The following is a 23,001-nucleotide window of genomic DNA, read 5'->3' as shown; positions in this document are numbered from 1 at the left end:
ACTTGCTTTTAGCGGAGCTGAGTTGAACAGATTGAAATCTTCACAGAAAAGCAGGTGGCTTTTAGTTGACTCCCACAGCTTATCAAAGAGGCATAAAACTAGGGTCAGAATTTTTCAGTCATGTCAACAATGGGGTTCATGGCGGGGGAAGACACAAAATTTGGTGTGATGGCAAAAGTCAGTTTTCTGCCAGTGGGAAAATCGGCTGGTGTTTTCCCCTCCTGACTTTCACGGCAATCTAATAGCGGCGACTTTCCTGCTGATCCATGTCAGAATTGCATTTGCATGCATTTCCATATCATGGATATACACTGAAAACCCAGTTCACTGGAATTCTATCCTCCCTTCAGATCTAATTGCAACGCTGGCTGATTTATGACCAGAAATAAGTGGCATGCACCTGACAACCTCCATTCGTGACTTTGTAGTTTATACATGTTGCGTTTTCCTTCCACTGCGCTGCTACTGTATCTGGTAGCCACTCCAATATTGTGCCAGACCTGCTGTCCGTCATGCAGGGAAAGAGGGAAGGGAAAGGGTGGATGGCAGAGGTATGACTATGGTGGTGGAGGGGGGGTGTAATGCTGATTGGAGTAATGGAGGGAAGGGATGGAACCAGAGGCAGAACTGAGTTGGAGTTTAAGGGAAAAAAGTGGAGCTGTGAGTCAGTCCTGGGACTGTGCAGATCACATTGTCTGGGGCAGAATATAGAGGCAGTAGGGCTATATAGACCATGCTACATGCTATGCCTGGCACAAATGTCTTGATCCTGGTTTGGGGAGAGGAAATCATGTACATACATGTTGGACATGCACAGTAGGCTGTTCAGGGTGTGCCTTGTCTTTTACACAGTTAGATCCTAGGGGTCGGTGTCTTAGTATTGGGTAGCACTGGTGGCATTGTTGCTGTCTGGGGAACTAGTAAGTAAGGGGTGGAGGGGGTTGGGGGAGGAATTGTCGATGGTTTCAAGGAGATGGTCCCTGTAAGTCACTGTGCATATGGCTTCAAGATAGGGAGGGGTGAGTTCACATGGAGTATGGGGACATTGACATAAAGGGCCCGATTTTACCAACAATTTGTGCTCGTGTTGGACTGGTATCCAGGCTTGTGTGTACCCTGCCTCAAGCCCAGTGTCTATCAGGATAGGCTTCGACTCCCCAGACCCTGAATTGGAGTAAGCGGTGAAGAGAGGGCCCTGACTGCTTTTCATTTATAGTTTGGAAACCTGTGTGAGAACAACAATGCGAAATGAAGATACCAGGACCAAGACTCATTGTATACAGTTTTTTAAGTTTAGTTTTTAATTTTATAGTGGGACCAAGAAGAGGTTTCTAATTCTAAGACACTTATGGAACAGCCCCACAGTGAATCTCAATGCCTGCCTGATGTTTCTGGACATTCTCCAGCATGTGAACTCCCACTGCTTCTCAACGACTCCTCACCTTACTGGATTTAAATGAGGTCCACAAATTAAACCACCATGGGCTTAATTTCTGGAATCACACTACTACATTTCTCAGTCACATTGCTACTCATTTGTCCCAACAAGCTCAAAATTAAAACTGGGGCCATGATCTTATGAAAAAAATTCTAAGTGATGAACAAGCGAGGAAGTGGGAGAGAATGGCACTGATTTTTTTTCGAGCCATGAGTCGTAATCTTATGGCACTCAGTTCCAATCACCCCCAGTTTGCATAGTTCCCTCCCCCGCCTATCACCACTCCTGCAAAGCTCCCCCCGCAGCCGATTACCACGCCTGCAGATCTCCCCCCTTGCCTGCCCCTCCTTATAGCCCCACCCCTACTCAGGTCCTACCTCCTTGGCACTGCTGCTGGCACAGTTATTATAAGAAGTCTCACAACACCAGGTTAAAGTCCAACAGGTTTATTTCGTAGCACAAGCCACAAGCTTTTGGAGCACTGCCCCTTCATCAGGTGAGTGGGAGTTGTGTTCACAAACTGGGCATATATAGACACAAACTCAATTTACAAGATAATGGTTGGAATGTGAGTCTTTATAGGTAATCAGGTCTTAAAGGTACAGACAATTGAGTGGAGAGAGGGGTAAGCACAGGTTAGAGATGTGTGTTGTTTCCAGCCAGGATAATTTGTGAGATTTTACAAGCCCAGGCAAGTTGTGGGGGTTACAGATAGTGTGACATGAACTCAAGATCCCAGTTGAGGCCATCCTCATGTATGCGGAACTTGGCTATCAGTTTCTGCTCAGTGAGTCTGTGTTGTGTCATGAAGGCCGCCTTGGAGAACACTTATCCAAAGATCAGAGGTTGAATGCCCTTGACTGCTGAAGTGTTCCTCAACAGGAAGAGAACACCCCTGCCTGGTGATTATCGAGTGGTGTTCATTCATCCATTGTCGTAGCATCTGCACAGTGTCCCCAATGTACCATGCCTTGGGACATCTTTTCCTGCAGCATATCAAGTAGACAGTGTTGGCCAAGTTGCAAGAGTATATACCATGTACCTGGTGGATGGTGTTCTCTCATGAGATGATGGCATCTGTATTGATGATCCAGCACATCTTGCAGAGGTTGCTGTGGCAGGGTTGTATGGTGTCATCGTCGCTGTTCTCCTGAAGGCTGATAGTTTTCTGCGGACAATGGTCTGTTTGAGGTTGTGCAGTTGTTTGAAGGCAAGAAGTGGCGGCTCTGGGGGGGAATATGAGTCTGTAAAGACTCGCATTCCAACCAAGATCTTGTAAATTGAGTTTGTGTCTATATATGCCCTGTTTGTGATCACAACTTCCACTCATCTGATGAAGGGGCAGTGCACCAAAAGCTTGTAGCTTGTGCTACCAAATAAACCTGTTGGACTTTAATCTGGTGTTGTGAGACTTCTTAATGTACTTACCCCAGTCCAACGCCAGCATCTCCTCATTACAGTGGGTACTGCCCAGGCTTCTTCCAAGAGCTATACTCACCTTTATGCCCCCCCATGGCAGATTCATGGCTAGGTGAACCTGTTATAAGTGGCACCAGTGTGATGACATCCCAGCGCCTGCTGAATATTCAGTAAGGGGACTGCCAGAGAGAGTGCTTGCTAATGACATGCTACTGTATTAAAAAGCACTCCCTGGGGTCACACGATACTCTTCCAGCAAAGGAGCTGGAAGATCAGAACCCTGAAACTCACCAGTGTGAATCGTGCTTTCCAATTCTCTCTGGATTTTGAGTTCATGCCACTATTTCCGCGGAAGGAGAGCACAGACTCAAAATCGCTCCCAGTGTATCTGCTTAACAACGAGAAAGATTTTATATCAGTAACATCATTCAGACAATTTACTGGAGAGTCGTTGCCAGGTAGCAATTCCCACATTGTATTATGGTGGAATAGCTGGATTTTTAAAAACTAACTCTCTGTCCCTCTTCCATCAGTGATGAGAGTTCATTTTTTACTAGCATGTCCAATAAAAATAATGTAAATAATTGTCTTGTCTGAATTAGTTTGCGAAAGAATCTATAGTGTAAAATTACCAAGCAAGTAGACTATGGAGTACATCTTCTCATTTTAATACAATCTTGGGAAACAATTTGTTTCTCCAACCAAATTAGACTTTTATTTTGTTGGTATCACCAGATTCTGATGTAATCCCAATGTCTGATGAGTTTTCTGCCAAAGATCCACCAGATTTTCACTCAAAGTGGGAATCAGGAGGGCTGGTGTCAAGGCAGATAGCAAACTATCCTGACCTTGGTAGTGTGAAATCTGAGAGCTTGAACTGAAAGTGCCTCAAACTGACAGGGAGCTGCTGATGGCCAGTGGGAGGGAGCACGATGTTGAACCACAAGGGGCTTTCACTGTGGCCAAAGGATTAGTCTCCCCCATTCAGGTATGTTGATCAGGGAGGCAGAGCCAGGGACATAGAGGGCCTAGAAATTTCTTGTGAGGCCCAGGGGTGCACTTGATCCGTAAACATCCTCTATAGGGAAGGCAGACTCTCCAAGGAAAGTTAGAAATGTATAAAGACTTACCACTTCTGGTCTTTTCTGATCCTGACTCCACCTGTATCCAGGTGGAGCCATTTGAAATCATTTTTCCACCCACAGTTAAAATAGTAGAAACCAGTATCATCAGATCCTGGTATGCACAGTTAAGTAAAGATCTGCAGGTTTCCAATAAATGTCCCTTTTGACTACTCAGAAGAACACGTTAAAATCTAAACCTACAAGATTGGCACATCAGCAGGCATGTCCCACAGACAATATTGACTGTTTGCCCCCATGCCAACCCAGTTTGCACTCAATGATCTGTGTTCATATCACCCTTCTACAGAGTAATAAACAGGCTAGAGAAAGAAAATCTGGAGCCAATCTTCAAACTAGCCTGTCACAATAGGATAATGGGGAAGGTAGGGATTTCAAAAGTTCAAATAAGTGCACTTCATCATTTTTTCAAGATAACCCAAAGTCTCTGTCAATCACTTTCTTGCTTTTGAAACAGAATAACAGCCATGCAGGATACGTTGCAGCCAATTTGTACACACCAAATGTAGCTCTACTATCAGGAAGTCCTTCAAACACGATTGACAAGCACAGGGGATAGACATTTGGCTAAATTACTGAAGACAAAACCTTGGAATCATGTCAGAAGTTGCTATGATGAAGGGATTCAGTTTTCTTCTGGCGGAGTCAGTTAGGATGCATCAAATGTTTTAACTTCTCCTTATCTAATTTTTGACAGGAATCTTTTACTGCTCAATTTTTTTAGATTACATATTATTTTCTGATAATCTGGTTGGTAAAGCTTTGTTATTTTGTTATAATCTTAGCTGTCATTATTTTCTTCCAGTGCTGGTGTGGGGTTGCCGGATTTGACATTTGAGAAAATGTTTGACAAATGAAATGCTTGAAGTACAAGAACCTCTTCATTCCATTGGAGCTTTGTGACATCATGGACTTCTGATAGTAACTGGTTATTTCTGATCCTGACTTCATTTCCGTCGATATGGACCCAGTTAGAACTCATTTCTCCACTTGAATCTACAGCTAAAAAAGTGGAACCCAGTGTCATCAGAACCTGATATGCATATTGAAATAAAAACTCTACAAGTTTCTAGTAGATGTCTCTTTTACCTATTCAAAAAAGCAAGTTAAAACCTAAACCTGTAAGACCGGTGTGGCACTTCAGCAGGTGAGTACATTATAATATGTAAAGAACTTAATTTGGATAGTAAATTTGATAGTAATGACAACTAGCTGTTGATTGAGTATTTCAATTGATCATTTATCATGCTAATTGTGGTTATTCATATGCCACAATCAAACATTTTAGAAATAATTTATTCTATACTAAATTATGTTGGTAGATCTGTTGAATATGCCCTGGACTTCTCTCTGGTCACCACAGCCTAAGACAAAAGCAGACAAAATGCATGAAAACGATCTTTGGAACACAAATGGTTGAATTATGAGGAAACATTGGAGAAAATGGGACTCGAGGCTTTAAGTGAGATGGCTGAAAAACAAATTGATGGAAGTATGGAAGATATTGTATAACATTGTTCAGGTAAGTCCAAGATCCTATTTTAAAATAAGGCAAAACACTAGTCACAAGGATAACGGAAAATCTGACAACTGAGGAAGCTTATCAGGATAAACTTCGCCACGTAAAGAGTGTTCTTTAGAAGCAGAGTCAAAGTAATTTTCAAAAGGGAATTTGATATATACTTGAAAAAATCTCCAGGACTATGGGGAAAGGGCAGGTAGGTGCGTCTAATTGAATATCTCTTTCAAAGAGCTGATACAGCCACAATAGGCTGAATAACTTCCTTCAGAGCTTCATGTTTCCATGATTCCACTGGTAATTCATCCTGGCATTATTCATAAAAAAGAACATAAGAAATAGAAGATGAAGTCAACCATTTGATCAATTGGGCCAGTGGGCTGACGAATGGCAGATGGAGTTTAATTTAGATAAATGCGAGGTGATGTATTTTGGTAGATCAAACCAGGGCAGGACTTGGGGAGAGTTACAGAACGCAGAGATCTAGGGATACACGTTCTTATCTCCTTGGACGTGGAGGCACAGGTGAACAGAATGTTGAAGGAGGCATTTGGCACGCTTGGTTTCATTGGTCAGAACATTGAATACTTGTTGAAGTTGTACAAGACATTGGTACGGCCACACTTGGAATACTTTGTACCATTCTGGTCACCCTATTACAGAAAGGATATTATTAAACTAGAAAGAGTGCAGAAGATATTTACTAGGATGCTACCGGAACTTGATGGTTTGAGTTATAAGGAAAGGCTGGATAGACTGGACTTTTTTCTCAGGACCATAGGTAGGCTGCTCAGGGGTGATCTTATAGAAGTCTATAAAATAATGAGGGGCAATTGATCAGCTAGGTAGTCAATATATTTTCCCAAAGGTAGGGGAGTGTAAAACTAGGGGACATAGGTTTAAGGTGAGAGGGGAGAAATGCAAAAGGGCCCAGAGGCACAATTCTTTCACACAGAGCGTGGTGAGTGTCTGGAACAAGCTGCCAGAGATAGTTGTAGTAGAGGCAGGAACAATTTTGTCTTTTAAACGGTTACATGGTCTTTTAGACGGTTACATGGGTAAAATCAGTATAGAGGGATGTAGACCTTCCGCAGGCAATTGGGACTGGCTTAGGGGTTAAAAAAAAGGAGTGGCATGGACAAGTTGGGCCGAAAGACCTGTTTCCATGCTGTAAACCTCTATGACTCTATGATATGGCCCCCTCGAGCCTGCTTCACCACCATTCGTTATGATTGGGGCTGATCATCTGCCCCAACTCCACATTGCCACCCACCCCCATTTCACTTCGAACCCCTACAATGCAGAAAGAAGCCATTTAGCCAATTGAGTCTGCACCAAGTGTCCAAAAGAGCCTCCCGCCCAGGTCTTCTTCTCCATTCTATCCCCTAACCTATACATCTTTGCACACTCAGGGGCAAATTAGCATGGCCAATCCACCTGATCGCCACATCTTTATAAAAGCTAAATATTATGGATGCTGGAATCTGAAGCAAAACAGAAAATGCTGGAAAATCTCAGCAGGTCTGACAGCATCTGTTGAGAGAGAATTTGCTCTATTCTCACTCCACAGATGCTACCAGACCTGCTGGGATTTCCCAGCATTTTCTGTTTTAGCCTCACATACCAGAAATAGATCAACTTGACCTCTGTATACCACTTCCAATGTGGATATGTCCTTAAATATGGAGACTAAAACAGTGCACATCACCTGGGTGAGGTCTCACCTAAGTCCTGTAGAACTTAGCAAAACTCCTTTACTCTTGTGCTCCAATCTCCTTGCAATAAAGTTCAGCATGTCATTGGCTTTCTTAATTGCATGCTGTCCTTACATGGTAATATTGTGTTCCTTATACGAGTATGCGTACATCCAAGTCTCTCTGACCATCAACAACATAGGTGTGACACTTATAAAAAGTATTATTCCTTTTTATTCTGTCAATGAAAATAACTTCTCTCCCACACATTATACCCCAACTCATAAGAAGATAAGAACATAAGAAATAGGAGCAGGAGTCGGCTATCTACCCCTTCGAGCCTGCCCCGCCATTCAATAAGATCATGGCTGATCTGAAGTGGCTCAGTCCCACTTTCCTGCTTTCTCTCCATAACCCTTAATTCCCTTAGAACATAGAACATAGAACATTACAGCGCAGAACAGGCCCTTCGGCCCACGATGTTGCGCTGACCAGTTAAAAAACAATGACCCTCTAACCTAAACCAAACCCTTACCATCCATAAACCTATCCATGGATCTCTTAAACGCCCCCAAACTAGGCGCATTTACAACTGCAGCAGGCAGGGCATTCCAATCCCTCACCACCCTCTGGGTAAAGAACCTACCCCTGACATCCGCCCTATAACTACCACCCCTTAATTTAAAGCTTGCCTACCAAAAACCTATCTACCCGTTTCTTAAATATATTTAGCAAGGTAGCCTCCACCACTTCAACGGGCAGAGAATTCCAGAGATTTACCACCTTTTGAGTGAAGAAGTTCCTCCTCAACTCCGTTCTAAACTGCTCCCCCCTTATCTTGAGGCTGTGCCCTCTAGTCCTGTTGTCCTTTCTGAGCGGGAAGAATCTCTCCACCTCTACCCTATCCATCCCCTTCATTATCTTATACGTCTCTATAAGATCCTCCCTTATCCTTCTAAACTCCAATGAATACAGTCCCAGTCTACTTAGTCTCTCTTCATAGTCCAACCCCTTCATCTCCGGTATCAGCCTAGTGAACCTCCTCTGCACTCCCTCCAAGGCCAAAATATCCTTGCGCAAGTGCGGCAACCAAAACTGCACACAGTACTCCAGCTGCGGCCTCACCAGTGCCCTGTACAGTTGCAGCAAGACCTCCCTGCTTTTATATTCTATCCCCCTCGCTATAAAAGCCAGTATCCCATTTGCCTTCTTGATCACCTGCTGCACCTGCAGACTGGGTTTTTGCGACTCATGCACAAGGACCCCCAGGTCCCTCTGCACCGTAGCATGCTGCAGCTTTTCGCCCTCTAAATAGTAATTCCTCCTACTATTATTCCTGCCAAAGTGGATAACCTCACACTTGCTAACATTGTACTCCATCTGCCAGGTCCTTGCCCACTCGCTCAGCCTATCTAGATCCCTCTGCAGACTTTCCACACCCTCCGCACAATTTGCTTTTCCACTTATCTTTGTGTCATCAGCAAATTTTGACACCCTACACTCAGCCCCCTCCTCCAGATCATCTATTTAAATGGTAAATAGCTGAGGCCCCAGCACCGATCCCTGCGGCACTCCACTAGTTACCAACCGCCAATCAGAATAGCACCCATTGATACCAACTCTCTGCCTCCTATTAGACAACCAATCCTCTATCCACACTAACACCTTACTGTCTACTTACCTAACCTGTCTATACCTCTTTGCAGCGTCTTTGTATTCTCCTCATGCATACATTCTCACCCGACTTTGTATCATCAGTAAATTTAGATTCATTACTCTCTGTTTCTCTGAGTCGTTAATATTGATTGTAAATAATTCAGGCCCCTCCACTGATCCTTGTGGCACTCCATTAGTTACAACCTGCCAACTGGAAAATGTCCTGTCTGTCCCTACTTTTTGATTCTGTATGTTTAGCAACCCTCCATTTATGCTAATATATTCCCCTCAGCTCCATGAGTTAAAATCAGAGTGTATGTTGTTTGATAAATACCGAAGGATTTTACTGTATGATGAATATATATACTTACATTTGATCTCTTTGACCACTTCACTTCCCATTGCCTCATGTTTGTCACACTTTCTAGGGGCAATTCTCCCAAAAACATTTCAAGAGCTAAATTGGTAAGACAAGTGGTGTAAACCATGATTGTTTTTTCAATGCAACTTCAGATTCGAATCTCCCACACTCTGTGCAATGCAGAGATCACAATTGGGAATATCATTAAAAGCTCGAGGGGTGGGGCCTCTTCATGCCAGAGTCTGATGGTTCTGGGCTCTGGGCATGTGCTTTGGCCTCAATCTGTCAGCTTGCAGTTTGCTGGCCAGCTCAATCACTGGCCAACCTGGGACCCTCGCAGTGCTGCCCCTCCAACTCGCCCAAGGCCCGATCGCAGCCTCTACAAGAATTGCCGAGCCAGCTTGAACCCTCCCGTCCCAGAGCATCCCGATCTCCAGCCACACCTCTATCCCCGGCGCCAACCCCAGCAGAGATGATCCCGCCACAGCCCCCAGCCTGGCAGAATCCCCCTTAGGAGGCAGACACTGTCTCTCACCCCTTTTCCACTGTAGCCCGCCCCGATTGCTCTTGTCTCTCTCTAGCCCCAACCGGATCCCATTGCAGAGTGGCAGTGGGACTGCCACACCCACTGATCACCCCTAGGCCCCACCTCTTGACCCTGTCCCCTATGCCCTGGCCACTTGGTACTACCTGATGCCCATGGCATGGACACTTTGGCCCATGGGCAGTGCCAGGGATACAGGTTGGCACTGCCAATGTGCCCTTGCCCAGGGGACACCATCTCCCCGCCACCCAATTCCCCCCAGTTGTTCCCCCTTCACTCCAGCAGGGTGTCGCGCTCGTTCCCTGAAAGTGGGGAGCTACTCTAAACCCCACTGTAGTGAATTTGTACCGGCGGGGTGGAAATGATATCGGGCCCAGAAAATTTAGTCCCGGGCCCAATAATGACATTCAAATGACATAAAAAAAACAATTAAAATGATGTACCTGTTATCTCGCCAGTTTCCTGCGTGTCCCAACCTCTCCAGATTTCTGGCGTGGGAGACGTGCATGCGCGAATCCCGTGAATTGGTACATGCGTGCATCTAGAACAAAGGAAATTACAGCACAGGAACAGACCTTCAGCTCGCCAAGCCTGCACTGACCATGCTGCCCGACTTAACTAAAACCCCCTATCCTTCCAGGGACCATGTCTCTCTATTCCCACCCTTTTCGTGTATTTGTCAAGATGCTCCTTAAAAATCACTACCGTGTCCGCTTCCACTACATCCCCCAGCAACGAGTTCCAGGCACCCACCACCCTCTGTGTAAAAAATCTGCCTTATACATTTCCTTTAAATCTTGCCCTCGCACCTTAAACCTGTGCCCCCTAGTAAGTGACTCTTACACCCTGGGAAAAAGCTTCTGACTATCCACTATGTCCAAGCCTCTCATAATCTTGTAGATTTCTATCAGGTCGCCCACTCAATCTTCATCATTCCAGTGAGAACGAACCAAGTTTCTCCAACCTCTCCTCGTAGCTAATGCCCTCCATACCAGGCAACATCCTGGTAAATCTTTTCTGTACCTTCTCCAAAGCCTCCACATCCTTCTGGTAGTGTGGCAACTACAACTGAACACTATATTCCAAGTGCAGCCTAATTAAAGTTCTATAAAGCTGCAACATGACTTGCCAGTTTTTAAACTCAGTGCCCCGGCTGATGAAGGCAAGCATGCTGTTTGCGTTCTTGACTACCTTCTCACCTGCATTGCCACTTCAGTGACCTGTTTACCTGTGTACTCAGATTCCTTTGCCTATCAATACTCTTAAGGGTTCTGCCATTTACTGTGTATTTCCTATCTGCTGGCCCAACCCACCAAAAAATTAGCAGGTCAGAATGGGAGAATCGCCCCCTCTCTATTTCTGTTTTGCAGTAAAAATTCCTATGTTTACATGCAAAATGGAAAGTAACTATGCAAAATTGTCACTCTGTCTACACTGTTAGACCACCCAATTATAACACCTAACCCCTGGTCTCCCACCATTCTTTCAAAATGCTTCAGGGCTCTTATTTTCACCCATGAACTGAAATAATGGGGGTGAGTTTCAATCTAGAAGATTGGGGTTTCACTACATGGGTGAGTTAAAAACAAAAATAATATCAGCAGGCCAAGTAACAGCAGGAACCCACCAGCTTACGTATTAAACATAAGGCCAATTTTGATGGTATCAGGCAGGAACTTTCAAAGGGGGAGTCTGTGGGAAGGCAAAGGGATGTTTGGTAAGTCGCACACTTTCAAAAGTGTGTTAACCAGGGTTCAGGGTAAACACATTCCTCTTAGAGTGAAGGGCAAGGTTGGCAGAAGTGGGGAACCTTGGATGACTCGGGATATTGAAGCCCTGGTCAAGAAGAAGAAAGAGGTACATGACATGCATAGGCAGCTGAGATCAAGTGAATCCCTTGAAGAGTATACGGGATGTGGGAGTAGAATTAAGAGAGAAATCAAGAGGGCAAAAAAGGGACACAAGATTGTTTTGGCAGATAAGGCAAAGGAGAATCCAAAGAGTTTCTACAAATACATAAAGGGCAAAACAGCAATAAGGGAGAGAGTAGGGTCTCTTAAGGATCAACAAGATCATCTATGTGCGGATCCACAAGAGATGGGTGAGATCCTAAATAAATATTTCTCATCAGTGTTTACTGTTGAGAAAAGCATGAATATTAGGGAGCTTGGGGAAATGAGTAGTGATATCTTGAGGAGTGTACATATTACAAAGAAGGAGGTTCTGGAAATCTTACGAAGGAGCAAAGACTCGAAAGCTAATAAACCTGTTGGATTTTAACCTGGTATTGTGAGACTTCTTACTGTCTTAAAGCGCATCAAAGTAGATAAATCCCTGGGACCTGATGACATGTAGCACAGGATATTGTGGGAGGCTAGGGAGGAAATTGCGGGTCTCCTAGCCAAGCTTTTTGAATCATCGATAGTCACGGTGAGGTGCCTGAAGATTGGAGAGTGGCAAATGTTGTGCCTTTGTTTAAAAAGGGCTGCAGGGAGAAGTGTGGCAACTATAGGCCAGTGAGCCTCACATCTGTGGTGGGTAAATTATTGGAAGGTATTTTGAGAGACAGGATCTATACGCATTTAAAGACCCAAATACTGATTAGGGACAATCAACATGGTTTTGTGAGTGGAAAATCATGTCTCACAAATTTGACTGAGTTTTTTGAAGGGGTAACCAAGAAAGTAGATAAGGGCAGTGCAGTTGATGTTGCCTACATGGACTTTAGTAAGACCTTTGATAAGGTACTACATGGTAGGTTGTTGCATAAGGTTAAATCTCACAGGATCCAGGGTAAGATATCAAAATGGATACAAAATCAGTTTCTTGACAGAAGCTGGAAGGTAGTTGTAGAAAATTGTTTTTCAAACTGGAGGCCTGTGACCAGTGGTGTGCTCAGGGATCAGTGCTGGACCCCTGTTATTTGTCATTTATATTAATGATTTGGATGAGAATATAGGAGACATGGTTAGCAAGTTTGCAGATGACACCAAGATTTGTGGCATAGTGAACAGTGAAGAAAGTTACCTCCAATTGCAACAGGATCTTGATCAATTGGGCCAGTGGGCTGACAAATGGCAGATGGAGTTTAATTTAGACAAATGCAAGGTGATGCATTTTGGTTAATTGAACCAGGGCAGGACTTACTCAATTAATAAGAACATAAGAACATAAGAAATAGGAGCAGGAGTAGGCCATCTGGCCCTTCGAGCCTGCCCCGCCATTCAATAAGATCATGGCTGATCTGTCGTGGCTCAGTTCCACATTCCCGCCCTCTCCCCATAACCCTTAATCCCCTCTCTTATCAAAAACCCATCAACCCGCGTCTTAAAAATATTTAGCGAGGCAGCCTCCACCACCTCAACAGGCAGAGAATTCCAGAGATTCACCACCCTTTGAGTGAAGAAGTTCTTCCTCAACTCCGTTCTAAACCGCCCCCCCTTTATCTTGAGGCTGTGCCCCCTAGTCCTACTGTCCTTTCTGAGCGGGAAGAGTCTCTCCACCTCTATCCTATCCATCCCATTCATCATCTTATATGTCTCAATGAGATCTCCAGAACAAAGAGACCTAGCAGTACATGTTCATAGCTCCTTGAAAGTGGAATCACAGGTGGACAGAGTGGTGAAGAAGGCATTCGGCATGCTTGGTTTCATCGGTCAGAACATTGAATACAGGAGTTGGAATGTCTTGTTGAAGTTGTACGACATTGGTAAGGCCACACTTGGAATACTGCAATTCTGGTAACCCTATTATAGAAAGGATATTATTAAACTAGAAAGAGTGCAGAAAAGATTTACTAGGATGCTACCAGGACTTGGTGGATTGAGTTATAAGGAGAAGCTGAATAGACTGGGACAATTTTCTCTGGAGCATAGGAGGCTGAAGGGTAATCTTATAGAGGACTATAAAATATTGAGGGGCACAGATCAGCTAGATAGTCAATATCTTTTCCCAAATGCAGGGGAATCTAAAACTAGAGGGCATAGGTTTAAGGTGAGAGGGGAGAGATACAAAAGTGTCCAGAGGGCCTTTTTATTTCACACGGAGGGAGGTGAGTGACTGGAGCAAGCTACAAGAGATAGTAGTAGAGGCGGGTAAAATTTTGTCTTTTACGTTGTTTAGACCGCATTTGGAGTACTGCGTCCAGTTCTGGCCATCTTACTACCGGTAGGACGTGGAGTCTCTGGAGAGGGTGCAGAGGAGGTTTACCAGGATGTTGCCTGGCATGGAGGGACTGGGTTACGAGGAAAAGTTGGAGAAACTGGGACTTTTCTCTTTGGAAAGACGGAGATTGAGGGGAGACATGATAGAGGTATATAAGATACTGAAGGGAATAGATAGAGTCAATAGTGAGAGACTGCTCCCTAGACTGGGTACAAATACGAGAGGTCATGATTTAAGGGTGAGGGGGGAGAGGTATAATTTGGATGTGAGAGGAAGGTTCTTCACGCAGAGGGTCGTGGGGGTATGGAACGCGTTACCGAGTAGGGTGGTGGAGGCAGGAACGTTGGACTCGTTTAAGGTTCAATTAGACAGACACATGAGCGAAACAAGGATGGAGGGTTATAGTAGGGGTTATTAAATAGGGTCAGAGCCTCGGGAGACACCGGAAATGCAGACTTGTAAGTTAACGTTTTTGTCTTTTTATTCCACAGGCGGAAGTCCACCTTGTTGTCAAACGAGGGGCATGCACACGGTGGGTCGTGCGTGGGCTGCTCTTGGAGGTTCCGGGAGTGGCCTAGTACTTCGTGTCGGTGTGTGTGCTTGATCCTGGACCGGTAGACGGGCGCCACAACAGCTCGGTGACTAGCACTGCTAGCTGTGCAGATACATGGATTTGGGCCTGTGTCTGTGGGAGTTTGCGCATTCTCCCTGTGGTTGTGTGGGTTTCCTCCGGGCGCTCCGGTTTCCTCCCACACCCCAAAGATGTGCTGTTAGGCTGATTGGTTTACCAAATTGACACTATTCTCCCCTGAATCTGGCTAAGTTAGGGGTTCCATTCGTAGACACGCAGGGTAGAATAGGTGTAGGATGATGCGGCGGCGCGGGCTCGTTGGGCCAAAGGGCCTGTTTCCCGTGCTGGGTTGTTCTTTGTTCTTTGTTCTAAAAAGCATTTGGATGGTTATATGGGTACGATGGGTATAGAGGGATATGGGCCAAATGTGGGCAATTGGGATTAGCTTAGGGGTTTTAAAAAAAAGGGTGGCATTTACAAGTTGGTCCAAAGGGTCTGTTTCCATGCTGTAAACCTCTATGACTCTATGACTCTAAACTGGTAGATGATTCTAAGCACATGGCATACCTGAATGAGACAGGCAGAATTGCAATAAATATCCAAAAACCACTGACTGTAAAATTTTTAAGTTAAAGTTTATTTATTACTCACAAATAAGACTTACATTAACACTGCAATTTGTTTGGGTCAATGCACCTAATGAGCACATCTTTCAGACTGTGGGAGGAAACCAGAGCACCCAGAGGAAACACACACAGACACGGTGAACGTGCAAACTCCCCAGAGACGGTGACCTAAGTCGGGAATTGAACCCAGATCCCTGGTGCTGTGAAGCAATAGTGCTAACCACTGTGCTACCATGCCATAGATTTTGTTTTTTTGTCGCTGCATGGGTCTCCTGGGCCCTCTGAAACTTACTGGATTAACAAGACGAGAACACAGTGGGAATTGATGGAGCTGTAAAGTTGATAGGCTGGAAAGCCAGCAGCACTGAAAATTCTCGGGGCAATCAGATGACCGTGATGGATGAACATTCCGCATGCATGAAGGAATGTTTGCACAAAGCTCCAAAAGGCTCTGTCACCGAACTGTTCATGTTGCAGTGACCTGGGGTGGGGGAGGCCTCGCAAAGTCTCTACAATGATGGTGAAAGACAGCAGTAGATATTATATAGTGAGAATGAATGAGTGCGATTTTCCCAAAATAAATCTAAGTGCCCAATGGGCAAGAAAACAGAAGGATTTCTCAACTGTTTTTTGGGTGAGCTGATTTTTGTTTATTTATGGCACTCTGGGCAATACAGAGGCCATCTAGAGAATCACTCCAGTGGGGTGGGGGTTGGGGGCGTCCTAAACTCGCAAGAGAGGCTGGCAGCAGAGTGCTCAGGGGGTCATTGGGCATGAGTTGACATCTCAACTCCTCCCCCCCCCCCCCCCCCCCGCCCTGAGCACCCACCTCCTGATCGCCAGTACTGACCACCTGCTCCCGCCCACCACAATTCCCGTTATTGGCCTCCCACTGACATTTCCTGCCCTACTAAACTACTCAACCAGGGAAGCAGGGCAAGAAAATCTCGCCCATTATATTTTCACATAACACAGTGTTCAGCCGTGTAACCGCTTATGATTAAAATCTCATGATTTTACATGGCCTACTACTTCTTGTAAGTGCTGCCCTGACTTCTGTATTAGGGGTGGAGGCAGCAACCTGTGGAATTACTTTGCCCTGTTGCCTTTGATGATTTTGGCAGCTGTCTGCTGGAAAGCCTAGGCCTTGAGAGCCCTGGCTTACTTTGGCTGTCCCCCTGTGGGCCAACTGCTCCCTCTGTGGTGACAGAGGACGAGGTTGAAGGAATCAGACGCCAAGCAGATTCAGAGGGAGCGGACACCCTTTCAGAGTCCTGATTCATGTTGACCCGGGGTGTCCAGCTGTTGCTTGTCATCCTTTTGGGAGTCCAAGCTCCAGTCTGACTCCTTAATGGCAAGAGGCATCAATCAGGGGGACATTTGAGTTGCCCATTCATTTCTCACTGCCACTGCATGAGCTCAGCCATGGCAACAGTGAAGGAATGCGGGTCAGAGGGCTTGCTGAACTAGGCGTTCTGCTGGACCAGGGTCTCCATGATATTCACCATCCTCCCCATGGAGACTTGGACGAGAACATATATGAGAACCACTTCATTAGCGAGTTGACAGATGGATTCCTCTGGCTCATGTGCCACTCTGCTGAGGGCTTCCAATGACTCTCCCTGATGTTCCCTGCTCCTTGCTGGCTTTCCATCATGATTTGAAAGACTGCTTTTAGAGGGCTCGTCATTTGAGTCAGACCTCAGAGATGCCTCTTCTCCAGCAGTCTGGCAAGAGCCATGGAGCTCAACTGAACCTGCTACCACCTCCTGTTGCAGACATGTGTCCTTGCAGTGATCACCAGATTGAGAGACCCTTCCTGAACGAGTAAGAAGACCCACAAAGGTGTGTTCTCCTGAGCTAGTGGAGATTGTAAGTGTGTTGCCTCTACAGATATGAAGTTCTCTTCTTTCACCCCTTCCTGACTCATCTCTGGGCTGCGGCTGAGGCTTGGTTGGAAGTCCTCCTCGTCCTCTGAAGACCTTGGTTTCTTCCTGGATGTGCCTATAAGTAAGATAGGAGAATGCGCATGACAGCATCAGCTGCCTCCAACATGGAGGCACATTTGACTCTCAGAATTGCATTGAATGGATGAATCTTTATTAGTTGGATGCTCAATGCTGAGCTTCCCTGCACCAATGTCTCTGTTCTCTTCCACTCCTTTCAGCTCAGACGCCCACTCCTCGAATCCATCTGAGATTTGACAAATAGTAACTCCCCTCCCAGCTTCTCATGTTCTCTCTGATTGTGATGGATGTTCTCCAAATCAAAGAAGAGAACATGTTTAAGAGGAGTTACATGTTGCATTGGAATTTGGTTCATTGATCACTCCTCCCCTTGTAAGTTAGCCCACCTCTGTGTGGCAGGCCAACACAGGTGCGACATGAGCAGAAGGGTTGTGCAGCAGCTTCCACCAAAGCATCGAGGGGAAGGTTCAGTCAGTCATGTGATTTCTAGAGGTTGCTTATTCCCTGCATGCCTACACTGGTCTAAGAGTTCCATGATTGCTGAAGGGTGAATTCTTTTTTTAGGAGGCACAGTGATTACTCCACCACAGCATGAATGAACTGAAATGGGGCTGAGAGGCAGGTCATACTGTGCCACTGGTTCTTGAACCCTGTCATATTAGAGTCTTTGTGGTTTATGTGACCATCAATCAGACCTACCCTAGCAGAGCAAATGAGGTTCTTCATTCTCTTCTGGCACTGCGCAACTAATCTCTTGTGCACCCCCTAGGCATTGGAAAGCATTGGTGAACTGCACCCATGCAGCGTTGGTTTCCCTGCTTGGCCTTCTCCTCCCATCAAGTGGGTAGAGTACATTACTGCACACCTGCTCGTGGTCCCAGAGAGACATTACTGAATTTTGGAGCTGGGTCAGCAGATGATCTTGCAGACATCTATCTGTTTTTGGTTTGGCATTGTGGATATCCAGGCACCTATTTGGTGCCTGGATATGATAGCAAAACACATGCCATCAAGTCCACTCCACCACAAAAGACAATGCAAAATTTCTAGATGCATCTTTCATTTTGTTGGGGCTGGAAGATATGGCATGGTTTTCCATCAGCCTCCACAGCGGGAGACACTCTCCATCCCTGTCCTACCATACAATTTAGTCCTGGATGGAAGAATTCCAACCCAAGTGGTTCTGGTGAAACTCAAACTGAGTGTTGCTGATTAGGGCCTGTTGAGTGGGTGTGACTTGAAGGCCTTATCAATACTCTTCCATTAAGTTGATGATGATTGAGAATTGACTGGTGAGATGGTAATTGGCCTGATTGAATTTGTCTTTTATCTTTGTGGAGGTGACATGCCTGGTTAATGTTTCATTTTCTTGGGTAGATGCCATTGTTGTAGCTATATTGGAAGTGTTTGTTGGATCACAAATCTTCAGCATTACAACTGAGGCCCACAGTCTCTGCTATATTCAGTGTACTCAACCTTTAATGATATCGCAAGGAATGGTGTGAGATAAGTGAGTAGAAAGATATGCTGAAAGCCTGATTATGAGATAAATGGAATGAATGGTGATTTGTGTGGAATTTAAACACTAGCACAGACTCATTGAGCCAGATGATCCATTTCTGTACGGTATCTTTTGTGTCATTTTATACTATGAAAATATCTATTGAATCGTCCTTTACAATTTCAGATTTTTTTCCTCATATTCCCTTTTTGTTTTCCTTATTCTTTTCATCATCCCCTTTTTTCTTGTATTTTGCTTTTTCATTATTTTTAGCCTTAAAATATTTGTAGGCCTTCTTAAATTTTAATTAATTTGAAACCTCTATATTTATCCATGACATGCTAAAACAAGTGGTTTGCGTCTTCATTTTTAATTAAATATTCTTATCCTGTATGTTTGCAATTTCCTTTCAAGAAAAATCTCATGGTTGCTGTACAATCCTTAGATCAGCTAGTTTGTACCTCATCATTCAAAAATCTGCCCTAATCCAATCTGATGTTTTAGTTTTATACAAGCCATTTCCCTTTCTAATGGATCTTAAATCTTACCACTCCCAAGATACTCGCCTACATCTAGCTTATCTACTTGATCTATTTCATTACTCACATCTTAGATTTAGCAACACCTCCATCCTTGTAGACCTATTAACATACTGCTTGAGAAAGCAACTCTGTAAACATTTCAGGTTTTCCATCCCTATTCCTCATCCCTGGTCTCAGTGGATAATTTAAATCCAGCAGAACACTAATTTGGTTGTTCCTATTCATTTCTCAAATCTGACTGCAGATTTTATTTTCCATTACTTTCCCACAAATTGGAGGTCTATATATAACCTTTCTAATGTAGCAAGTCATCTTTTAAAAATGTATGACCTCAAACCAAGTTGTTTCTCTTTATAACATGCATTTCTTCTTTCATGTTCTTGGCACCATGCTCTGTTGAATGCTGCCTTGATGTCGAGGGCAGATACTCTCTCTGGCATTCAGCCCTTATGTCTATGCCTGAATTAATGCCATGGGGTCTGGTTCTGAGTGGTTCTAGCTGAATCCAAACTAAGTTTCATTGTAAAGATTATTCATGATTAGTTGTCACTCAGTGGAACTATGATAACTCCTTTCACTTTTTTTGGGTGAAGGGTGATTGTATGCCAATTGACTTGATTAGATTTACCCAGCTGTTTGTGGATGGGATGTATTCAAGCAATTTTCCATGGATGCCAGTGTAATAGCTGTAGTGTGTAATAGCATGCAGTTGATGTGGTCTACAAGGATTGTAGCAAGGTTTTGTGAGAAGGCCCCACATGGCAGGCTGGTTAAAAAAAAGCCCAAGGGATCCAGGGGAATGTAGCAAGCTGGATACAAAGTTGGCTCAGTGGCAGGAAACAAAGGGTAATTGTTGATGGGTGTGTTTGTGAGTGGAGGACTGCTTCCAGTGGGGTTCCACGGGACTCAGTATTAGGTTCCCTGCTTTTTGTGATGATTTGGTCATAAATTTAGGGGGTATGATCAAGAAGTTTGCAGATGACACAAAAATTGACTATGTGGTTGATATCGAGAAGGATTGCTATAGGCTACAGGAAGATGTCAAATGGAATTCAACCCTGAGAAGTATGAGGCAATGCTTTTGGGCAAACAAGGTTTCCCCTCGCCAAAAAGCACAAAAAATGGGAGGATACTGAGCAGTGTAGAAGAAGTAAGGGACCTTGAAGTGAATGTCCACAGATCCATGAAGCTCACGGAACAGGTTGATAAGATAGTTAAAAAGGTGTAAGGAATCATTTCATTTATTAGCAGAGATACAGAATATAAAAGCAAGGAGGTGATGCTGGAACTATATAAAATATTAGTTAGGCCACAACTTGAGTACTGTGTACAGTTCTGGTCACCTCATATCAGAAAGGATGTAACCACTCGAAAGAGCAAAAGGATTTACGAGGATGTTGCCAGGACTGGAATGCAGCTGTGAGGAAAGGTTAGATTGGCTGGGATTTTCTTCTTAAGAAGAGATTGAGGGGAGATTTAAGAACATAAGAACATAAGAACATAAGAAATAGGAGCAGGAGTAGGCCATCTAGCCCTTCGAGCCTGCCCCGCCATTCAATAAGATCATGGCTGATCTGTCGTGGCTCAGTTCCACTTTCCCGCCCTCTCCCCATAACCCTTAATCCCTTCTCTTATCAAAAACCCATCAACCCGCGTCTTAAAAATATTTAGCGAGGCAGCCTCCACCACTTCAACGGGCAGAGAATTCCAGAGATTCACCACCCTTTGAGTGAAGAAGTTCCTCCTCAACTCCGTTCTAAACCGCCTCCCCTTTATCTTGAGGCTGTGCCCCCTAGTCCTACTGTCTTTTTTGAGCGGGAAGAGTCTCTCCACCTCTATCCTATCCATCCCATTCATCATCTTATACGTCTCAATGAGATCTCCCCTCATTCTTCTAAACTCTAACGAGTACAAGCCTAGTTTATTCAGCCTCTCCTCATAGCTCAATCCCCTCAACTCCGGTATCAGCCTAGTAAACCTCCTCTGCACTCCCTCCAGGGCCAAAATATCCTTGCGCAGGTGCGGCGCCCAAAACTGCACACAGTACTCCAGCTGCGGCCTCACCAATGCCCTATACAGCTGCAGCAAGACCTCCCTACTTTTATATTCAATCCCCCTCGCTATGAAGGCCAGCATCCCATTCGCCTTCCTGACCACCTGCTGCACCTGCAAGCTGGGTTTTTGCGATTCATGCACAAGGACCCCGAGGTCCCTCTGCACCGTCGCCTGCTGCAGTTTTTCGCCACGTAAGTAATAGTCCTTCCTACCATTCTTCCTACCAAAGTGGACCACCTCACACTTGCCAACATTGAGATGTTCAAAATTGTGAGGGACCTGGATAGAGTGGATGGAAAAGGCCATTTTACTTTAGCAGATTGGTCATAGACTAAAGGGCATAGTTTTAAAGTAATTGGTTAAAAGATTAGAGGGGAGATGACAAAAAACTTTTTTTCACCCAGAGGGCTATCTGGAAGGGTAGTCGAGGCATAAACCCTCAACTCATTTAAAAGTTGTCCGGATATGCCCCTCAATGCCATAACCTGCAGAACTACAGACCAAATGCCGGAAAGTTGGGTGAAGCTGGGTGGCTCATTTTCTGTCCAGCTCATGCACGATGGGCCAACTGGTCTTTTTTTGTGCTGTAAACATTCTATGATTCTATGATTGGAACAGCTTTACTAAAAGATTGCTTATCTTTGTTGCACAGCACCAAAACCAGAATGTTTCAGGACTCATAAACTTTGCTTTGTCCACGCTATCGGCTTTCTCAATGGCTGGATACTGATATCTATAACGGTAGAGACCATGGGGGGAGATCAAAGAGGATCTGCGATTCAACACTTTCAGGCTGAAGGCAATTTAGCTGTTTCTCTTGCACATATGTTCTGGTTGAAGAAAGGAATATTCATGTAGCCTCCTCCCCTTTGTTGGTTGCCTGACTGATATTCACTGTCCTTGATTAGATATGCATGGGTCAATGTTTTCTCTGATCTATTGGTTGTTGCACCACTTAACTCTGTTTACACACCATTGCTTTTTGTGTTCAGCATGCACGTAAACATTCATTGCTCTGGCATACCTTTCTCTACAGATTAGGATTGATCTTTCAGTTTGGGGTGATCAAGAGGTAAAGGATATGACCTGTCTGTTTTAAGTTTACAGCTTGTGGTAATGCATAATTCAGCAGCTTTCATGGTTACTGAATTTGTTGAATTTAAATTTACAACTTGAGTACATATCTCTGGACTGCTAGTCCAGTACCTTAATCACTGGGCTACCATGTACTTTTTCTTTTCCAGAGTGGCAGTCCCCCCAGTCAGTATCTATATGACCAAGTAACAGTTTAACTGCTCTTTTCTACAATGCTCCCAACACCTGGTTAGCTCTGTTGTAAAAAGTCTGACAACACCAGGTTTTAGTCCAACCTATTTATTTGATAATATTCTCACTAGCTTTCGAGGGGACAGCCTCTTCGTCAGGTGAATTTCGAGGGGACAGCCTCTTCGTCAGGTGAATGGAGAACTCTCCATTCACCTGACGAAGAGGCTGTCCCCTCGAAAGCTAGTGAGAATATTATCAAATAAATAGGTTGGACTAAAACCTGGTGTTGTCAGACTTTTTACTGTGTTTATGCCAGTCCAACGCCGGCATACCCACATCATAGCTCTGTTGTAGCACAGCAACCAAAATTGTACACAGAATTGCAGATCTTGGTATACTAATTTCACGTATACATTCATTCTCAACTTTAGGAATTTGTAATCTGCCCTTCGAGCTATATATCACAGATCTAATTGGCTTTTCTTAAGGTTGAAATGTACTGCACTGTTGGCTTTAGTGAATTGCTCACCATTGTC

The sequence above is a fragment of the Carcharhinus amblyrhynchos genome, chromosome 5 (genome assembly GCF_965287045.1).
Source record: "Carcharhinus amblyrhynchos chromosome 5, sCarAmb.v2.hapA, whole genome shotgun sequence".
Taxonomy (NCBI): Eukaryota; Metazoa; Chordata; class Chondrichthyes; order Carcharhiniformes; family Carcharhinidae; genus Carcharhinus; species Carcharhinus amblyrhynchos.
This window is presented reverse-complemented; position numbering follows the sequence as displayed.